This window comes from Bidens hawaiensis, unplaced genomic scaffold (assembly GCF_021521415.1).
Source record: "Bidens hawaiensis isolate Kalapana, Puna unplaced genomic scaffold, B.hawaiensis_p1.1 tig00043054_1, whole genome shotgun sequence".
Lineage (NCBI taxonomy): Eukaryota > Viridiplantae > Streptophyta > Magnoliopsida > Asterales > Asteraceae > Bidens > Bidens hawaiensis.
In genome coordinates this window covers 44,949-54,168 of record NW_027505822.1, presented here as the reverse complement: position 1 = coordinate 54,168, position 9,220 = coordinate 44,949, and the positions used below count along the sequence as shown (strand labels likewise).

Here is a 9,220-nt window from a genome sequence, read left to right as displayed (position 1 = left end):
GATCAACATGAAGGGGAAACATTGATGATTTAAAAATTGATTTTCAAAGATAAATTCTAGAGCGTTTTATACTCCACGTCGTTGTCATAAAAATACGTTTATACTATCTTTGCCACCTATACTAAGTGATGGCAAACTTTGAAAGAGAAAGCTGAAGAATTGAATCCTAAGTTTTTACCCAACACTCGTTGGTAAATTTAATTGATCTACTTTCCCTCAAAAGCGTCTTATTCGTAAGAAAAAACAGTTCAATGAAAATTTAATTGACAAAGACGTCTTATTTTAAGTGATCAAACGGGTTTCTCTTAAACTTAAAACAAGATCTGAATATTACAAGGATTATGATACACTATTTGATTTTGTAAACTAGAGAGCTTTAGGAATTTGAAGACAAAGATCTAAAGTTTATGTTATTATAACAGTTGTTTTGACATATTATATCAAGCGAAGTTATACAGCCTACTTGGCCATTTCAGTATCAACGACATCTACAGATGTGCAAGAAGAGCCTGACAATTCATTTTAGTAGATCACTTTGCTACAAAACAATTGTTTTGTTTATTATCATAACAATTGTAATTAGTAAAATTTCTGTATAAACAAAGGCTAACTTCATTAGTTGCACACCACACCCAAAATCTTAGAGAAATCCCGCTATATAATCATCTTACAAGGGCCACACCGATAAGAATCGTCCACCCGGATCCAATAGTCTATTTTCCGTGAACAATCGGTGAATTTTCCCGGCTATCACCCGATGCGTTTGCATAGAAAAGGTACTTTCCCGGGACAACTCGGATCAGCCCAATATGATCATATTCTAACAAATTGCTTCTCTTTTGAGGATCCTGAGGTGCAGTTCTATACTTCTATGACATTATTCACGGTAAGGAAACCGGACGTCCGGTCTGTTCGCGGGAAGTTCATTTGTGCTTTTCCGTTAAATAAACAAACCAGACATGAACAACGTATTTCGTTCAGTAAGCTTAACGAACTAGCATGTGCAGACGCCGTGTTCGTGAACGTCTGGTAACATCCGTTTAATAAACGAACCGGACATGTTTTGGTTACTACGTTAAGTATTATATCATGTGGTGTAATTCCGATTTTGTGGGTGAACAGTCCGTTTGTCCGAGAAAAGCCTAACAGACAAACACGAACAAAGTCTCGTCGGTTTAGGTCGGTCCGCTTACAACCCTACCACTAAACACTAGCAACTAAAACATCATAATATCATATCACTAACCTATCATCAACATACTTAGCTCAACATAGTAATCAATTTTAGGTTTATTAGCACTAACAAATGTATAATATTAATAACACCAATCACAAATTCAAACAATAAAAACCTAAATAATTAGTAGACTCACAAGCCAATTAGGCGATTACTCATCACCGAACAGGACACGGAGCTTGGCGGCAAAAGTACCGGTGGAATCGAGTGCGGCTTCAGCGAGAAGACTGTTTTTGATGTGATTGAGTCGGTCGTTGAGTGAAGCTTGTTCTTTCTCTAAAGCAGCTGTATCGTCCTCTAGATCTTGAATTCGGTACTTTTGACCTACTGATCGCATGCTTAATAGGAAGATACCGGTCATGGCGAAGAATTGGATGAAGCTGTGTTTGCGTTTGATGGCGTTGGCCATGAATCCGAGTGATTTTTTGGGCGGTGGTGGTGGTGGTGGTTGACGGAGTCATGGTGGTTTTGGGTGGAGGTTTGGTTTTAGGGTTTTGGTTGAACACAAATTGGTTTTTGGGCAGAATTCGGTTTGGAAATAGAACCCTTAAGAGGTTTGGGGAAAAAGTCCGCTTCGGACCCGACCCTGCACACTTAACCCGGAACTGGACCCGGTCCTACCTTTTCCGCAGGTCCAAACCAGGTTTCGGTTCTTTAGAGAAATAGTACTTGGAACAGACCAGAACCCATTGGAACTGATTGTATCTCTACCCGGTCAAAACTTGGACACGACCAGCCAAAACCCAATAACAATAGGGAAAATCCGGTCAAAAACCCGAACATACCCTGTTACGGTTCCTAAAAAAACACGGGTTGCCCACCTCTAGAACCAGTTCGTTTCAATTAAAAAAAAAGTCAAATTAATTTTTGTTTAAAATGATTTGGATTGAAACCGGTTTATAAAGGGAAAATGATTGGTTTTGTTGGAGATATATTTGGTTTGTAATTGGTTTTTATCTAGTTCGGTTGGCTTTAACCGGTTTCATGGATGAGTTTTCAAATTGATTATAACCTGAATGTTCAATTTGGTTTCAAGCTGGCTTCATGGATGAGTTTTCAAGCTGATTATAGTTGGTTTCGGTTTAGGGGTGGGCTTTTTTGTGAACTGGTACTTTTGTCCACCTTTAGAAAATGTCATTTGAAAGCTTACGATACCCTGATCAGTAGGGTAAGGTAAATTACAATTTTTAATGCGACTTTTAAAATATTATAATAAGAAAATAGTTTAATCAAGATTTATATATGAAGCGTCTACTGATTACATTTAGTTTTGACTCGATGAGATTAAAATAGAAGTTGATCACTATTCTAAACACATACAATTATGATACATAATATTGTTACTTGTTAATAACATAGGAGACTATAGGTTCATGGTAGGTTTTATATTTGGGTTAAAGTAATTATTTAATTGGGCTTTAGTGTTATGTTAAGCGGGCTCCTAATTAATTTATTTGGGCGCTTATGGGGATTGGTATTGGGATCACATGGATCGATATTATATTTTGTGCCTGGTATCTTGATTGAACACACACAACAACGAGACAGTTACACCAAACTATTGAAGAACACATTACCGATTCTTCAAAATTTAATTCCATTAAGTAAAGAGTCTGTCTAACCTAATAAATCTTTTTGGGTGACCCATAAATATTTTTATCTGATAGTGATTCTCGATTTATAGACAGGTTCAGATTTTAGTCCAATTGTCAACAAACGTGTAAATTTCCAGGATTATTTGTTTGATGGGTTACTTGGTTTTAGACTACAAACATACAATAAAAGCGTGGGCAAATGATGAAACCGTATCAAAGTTGATTGGTTGAAGGTTGTTGTAGGTTTAGTTACTGCATTAGATATAGGGTGAGTTAAGTAGTTAACCCCTTATGTGTTTTAAGGGTTGCTTTAAATGTTATATATAGTTTTATTTAAATAATGGAAACGAGACAAAGTTGATGGCATTTAGGATTAGATATTAATACTTTACAAACCGGTAATACATTTGTACGTATGCTTGGTTAATTATTGAGAGACAAAAACATGGTACAATATGTAATGTTTTACAACTTTTCTTTAGCTATATAGTAGCTTTTTACATTACATAAAATCAACTAAAATCAAACAGAACGATTAAGGTGTTGATAAACCGTTAAAATCGAATGAACCGTCTAAACAAAATAATTTGGCTAATTCAGCAAGTTTGAAATTCAAATGATTCGGTTCACATCTCACTTATGACAATTTACAGTTTTAACCGTTCATTTTCTGGTTAGAACTTGAAATCAGTGCATGCATCATAATAATGAAGTAATGAACCACCTTTATCATTTTAAATTTTTAATACAAACTATTAACTTTCAAAAAGCTTTGATTCAAACCTTTAAACAACAATGAAGTAATGAACCACCTTTATCATTTTAAATTTTTAATACAAACTATTAACTTTCAAAAAGCTTTGATTCAAACCTTTAAACAACAAACCTGCCGGTTTGATTTATCGTTTTGAAAATCATAGTTACCGGTTCAACTTAAAATTTCGATCAAAACCAGCGAAACCAAACCAAACCAAATGCATAAAACGTTAAACAAACGGCAAGTAGTGACTACTGACCATGGGCCCATTTATTACCTATTCTCCTAATATGAAACACTTACCATGTGTCACTCATAACCCCTATATTAAAACTTTAAAACAGAAACCAAAACAACACAACTTTGTTGTGAGCAACAGACAAGAACAAAACCAGTGCCAACAATCACTATGACCGGAAAAACCTCCAGCAATACCGTCGGCAAGACTATCCGGTGCAAAGGTAAATTTATAATTCAATAGTTTGAAACTGAAAATAATATGTTTGAAATTTTGAAGTTTAAAACATTTTGATTTCCTTGGCATGGGCAGCTGCAATTGCTCGGAAACCAGGGGAGCCGCTGGTGATCGAGGAAGTGATAGTCGCGCCACCTAAACATCGTGAAGTTCGAATTAAAATAATATGTACATCACTTTGTCATAGTGATCTTACCTTTTGGAAAATGAAGGTAAGTTGTTACATATTTTTTTAGTAAAATTGGAATCAAATTAAATGTTTGGTTCATGTTAAATGTTAATTAATCAAAAAAATATTTTGTTTGTGAAGGATCCTCCTGCTAGTTTCCCCACAATATTTGGTCATGAAGCAGTGGGGTAAAAGCTGTTAACCCTTTGACTTATGACTTATTTGTGTTTGTGTGCACGCCTAATTTTGATATATTCTATACTATCTGTTATGTAGCACTAGTCAGCATGCTAAATCAGCTTTTTACACAAACATATTTTTTACTCCAACACTACCATTCTCATTCTTTCTATATGCAACTTATTTTTTAATATTTAATTATGTTATTTAATATTGAGTGTGAGACAAAAAAATTAAAAAAATTAAATGTTCCGCACTTACCTGCATGTAGCCACGAACGGGACCCAAAGAATGGCATGGCCACAACGTCACATGCCTAGCATGCGAGCTCCATGTAATCAAGAATTAGACAATGACGCTCGTGTTGAGGGCCCTCTTAAGACATTGTTTAATATGCTTGTTTCTAACTTGCGTTAAATTGACTCCAATCATTTATTAGAAATGGTAAACATGTTATGTTAAACGTGCCCAACACCAACTTATATTGAAGACTCCTAAAATTTTGAAGAATATTTGATATAATAATAATTAGTTAATTTATTAGATAAGTTAGTTTTATCTTTAATCCTAAATGTATTTGGTTTCAAATTATGTATTTGAAGTAGGTTAGGATTATGAATCGTGGGTATGTATATTCCATAGGTTCAATGTGTTAGTTAATTATTAAGTTTTTCTCGCTTGTCGTTTTCTTAATTAAAGAGTCGTAGAGAGTTCTACAAATCCCGTGTTCGTGTTCTTGATTCACCTGCTCAAAGTTTAACATGTTATACCTATCATAGCAACTATTTTGTAAATCATTTTGCTAGTATCGGTAACAATATAAAAATATGTTGCTATTATAGATATAACACGATGGAATGGGTATATATATTCCATAGGTTCAATGTGTTAGTTAATTATTAAGTTTTTCTTGCTTGTCGTTTTCTTAATTAAAGAGTCGTAGAGAGTTCTACAAATCTCGTGTTCGTGTTCTTGATTCACCTACTCAAAGTTTAACATGTTATACCTATCATAGCAACTATTTTGTAAATCATTTTGCTAGTATCGGTAACAATATAAAAATATGTTGCTATTATAGATATAACACGATGGAAGGTTACAATGAGTGAATGAAATGCAATAGTTGTATTTTCGTAGTACATTAATATAAAGGAAAGTCACGTGAATAGCCATGCTGACTACACATATGAAATAAGGATTCATACTTTTTTATATGGGGAAAGTGAATACGGTGCTGTCAACCGTCTAACCTTACACGCAAAAATAGTTATAAATAATTTTGCAATCTTCATATCTTCTTGTTTGTGGGCAGGAATCTTTGCCTCTCGTTCCATGGAAAGAACACACAATTCTTTCCTTCACTCTATCCTTCGTTTATCCCTTCCTATCCTGTCACATCAAGGCACAATTATTCAGGAGCCCTAGTTCTCACTTGCGATTTCAATACAGAAATCGTATTTATTCGTAAACCCTAATGTTTTATTTTTCTATCTAATCCGTCTTGCTTTTTCAATACTAAATTTGCAATAGCAACAGATGCACAATTGGCGTTCAATTAATTAAATGTCTCGATGGCAATAATTCATAGCTTCTTGTTTGTGGAACATCCTAATAGTGCCTTTTTATCAATCATATATGTGGTAAAGAGTTACTGCACTAAAAATCATATGTCCATACCGACATATAAGAAAACATTTATGCTCTTACACTTCAATCATTTTAAAAGTCCAAAACGAATCTGACCAGGAACAAAGGAATCATGCAAATTAGTTAATTAAGTTTCAACAGGCCATATTATCAGATTGTAAGGTGGAGAAAATTTTCATGCCTTGAAATTGTGTGTTCTTTCCATGGGAACGAGAGGCAAAGATTCCTGCCCACAAACAAGAAGATATGAAGATTGCAAAATTATTTATAACTATTTTAAATCAAAACTACGTAGTTTTGAAGGTTTTGCGTGTAAGGTTAGACGGTTGACAGCCCCGTATTCACTTTCCCCTTTTTATATTTGTTAGTTTGAGAGTTACAAATTCTTTTAAATCTAGGAAACCAGAACGTTACGGACATGTGGACCATTTTTTTTACAAAACTTAGCACTATTGCGTCGACTAAACAAATAACACACTGGCACGTCATAATTGCCGCAAAAGTGACCATTTTTTCCCCAAAAATGGCTATCTTGATCACGTGTGCATTTTGACGGGATGTAATAATTTATGAGGTAATAATTTTTGTTTTTTTTAAAACCAATGGCTATTTGGATAAAATAAAAATGACCTTTATCGTGAGAAGTGTACAAATAACTAGAGTAATTATGTTAACTCTAGAGCAATTATTATTACACTATAACTTTTAAACTAGAGTAATTATTATTACACTATATTATTTTTTATAACATAATTACTTTAATTCAAAACTGTAATTACTACATTTATTTGTATGTTTAGTATATTAATTTTATTTGTAACGGATCTCACCCCTAGATACATATATAGTTATAATGATTTTGTGTGACTTTCCTTAAATACAAGCCATAAAAAACAGGTAAAGTATGATGTTGACTTAACATTTAAGTTTTTTAACCTTTTGTTTTATGATGATTTGAGGTTAATTATTGGCATCTCCATGGTACAATTTAACTTACAAGTTAATTGTTCAAAAAGATAAAATTATAACAAAATTTATGATAATAAAGATTCATTCATTACTGCAAACATATGATCCAACTCATAACTATTTCATTCTTCCACATTCAAGGGTTGTAGAGAGTGTTGGAGAAGGTGTGCATGAACTTGTTGAAGGAGACACTGTGATCCCAATATTTTTAGCCGATTGCGGTGAATGCACCGACTGCTTATCTGAGAAAAGCAACCTATGCACAAAGTTTCCTTTCCGTCTTTCTCCTTGGATGGACCGAGAAGAAACAAGTAGGTTCAAAGACATTAATGGAGAAACCTTGTACCACTTCTTGTCCGTATCAAGTTTTAGTGAGTACACAGTGGTTGACATTGTACATTTAACCAAAATCGACCCGACAATCCCACCTAACCGAGCTTGCCTCTTAAGTGTGGAGTATCAACCGGTAAGTTTGACATTTAAATTCAAACATGTTTTGAATCTATTTCAAAATTAGTATGATCTTTTACAACTTCTGGTTGGAATATAATTACCATATAATGGTACAAAAAATATGTATTTAAGGGGTAAATTGGTAATATGATCAACCAATTTTGATTTTGGAAAGTACTATATTTGACCAAAAATGTCAATATGGTTTCAGGGTTGGGTGCTGCTTGGAAAACAGCCAAGGTTGAAGCTGGATCAACAGTTGCTATATTTGGACTGGGTGCCATTGGGCTAGCAGTATGATTTTACACATAAAGGCTTCATATAATTTTGTAATTGCATGTTACAATACTCAAAACACGAGTAGGGTTGTAATCGCGCCGCGCTGGCTCGTTTATTTTTAAAAAGTATTTAGAGTTTTTATAATTTAAAGATATTGATATATATATATATATATATATATATATATATATATAAAAGCTACAAATAACAAATGTAACATACACATAATACTGTGTTTATAAACTACAGAATTCATAACTTATATGAATTAAAAATGTCTTATATTTATATTATATATATATATATTAAAGTTTGGTTCAAACTTTAAATGAGCCACACGAGAATTTTCAATATTTTTCTTATTTTTGTTCATTAAAAATGTCATATGGCTTTAAGTTATATTTAGATGTATAAAAATGGGCGTTAGTTTACACGAACCAACGAGTAAGCTAACAAGCGAGCCACGAGCTGAGCCGACTTTGGCTTGTGCTCAGCTCGTTTATAGACTAAGTCAGCTCTGCTTGACTCGTTTACAAATGAGCCGATTTCGAGCGAGTTGCAAGCTTTTTGAAAAAACCTATTATGAATTAGCCAGTAAAGCTTTTGTGATATTAATGGTTTAAACTTGGTTCAACATATAAACTGAAGTTAAATTTTAATCTTGAAATATGTCTTGATGTGAGCTTAATGACCAATGATAACAAGTATGAATTGCTTTTACAGGTAGCCGAAGGGGCGAGGTTGTGTGGAGCTAAGAGGATCATAGGTGTTGATGTGAACCAGGACAAGTGCGAAATAGGTAACAAAATTGTCATGTTCCATTTATAAAGGTCATATGTGGAGTTAGTTTTACATTGATCTTTTACTTTATTAATAGGGAAGAAATTTGGAGTTACCGATTTTGTGAACCCTAGTAACTATGGGGACAAATCAGTGAGCCAGGTAACTTAACCGTAATTAAATCATTATTTGACGCGATAAGATATTGCTTGATCAATGATAAATGACTAACTCATGATGTTATTTCGGAGCAGGTAATAATCGAGATGACCGGAGGTGGAGCAGACTATTGCTGTGAGTGTGTTGGTATGAAGTCAGTGGTGCATGAAGCTTATGCTTCTTGTAGAAAGGCAGAATTTAATATTTATGTCTATGTTGCTCATTCCATTTTTCTTAGGGGTGGCAATGTTGATTTGGAGAAAAAGGTTTTTCGTTTTTCACATGAGTTCATTGGGTGAACTCAAATTAAAACATGGTCTTATATTCAAATTATACATAAGGTTACTCTTACAAAACTTGTTAACTTATAATGAAACCGAAATAAGCAACACAAACAAACCGAACGAGACCCGCAGGTTTGGTTTTATATTTTCTCACGAACCGAATTTCCTGTTCGGTTTTACATGTACTCATCCTCAAAAGAACTGAACACCTAAAAACCATAAACGTCGAACCAAAC

At 33.8% G+C, this 9,220-nt stretch overlaps 1 pseudogene across 1 annotated transcript; it reads left to right on the top strand.

The window, feature by feature from the left end:
* Positions 1-3,819: 3,819 nt before the first annotated feature.
* LOC143615465 (alcohol dehydrogenase-like 7) lies at positions 3,820-8,999 on the top strand (annotated as a pseudogene). The gene is made up of 8 exons (XR_013150481.1): positions 3,820-4,050; positions 4,140-4,276; positions 4,375-4,421; positions 7,171-7,495; positions 7,694-7,776; positions 8,485-8,560; positions 8,639-8,703; positions 8,796-8,999. The product of XR_013150481.1 is annotated as an alcohol dehydrogenase-like 7 (transcript).
* The last annotated feature ends 221 nt before the right edge of the window (positions 9,000-9,220 follow it).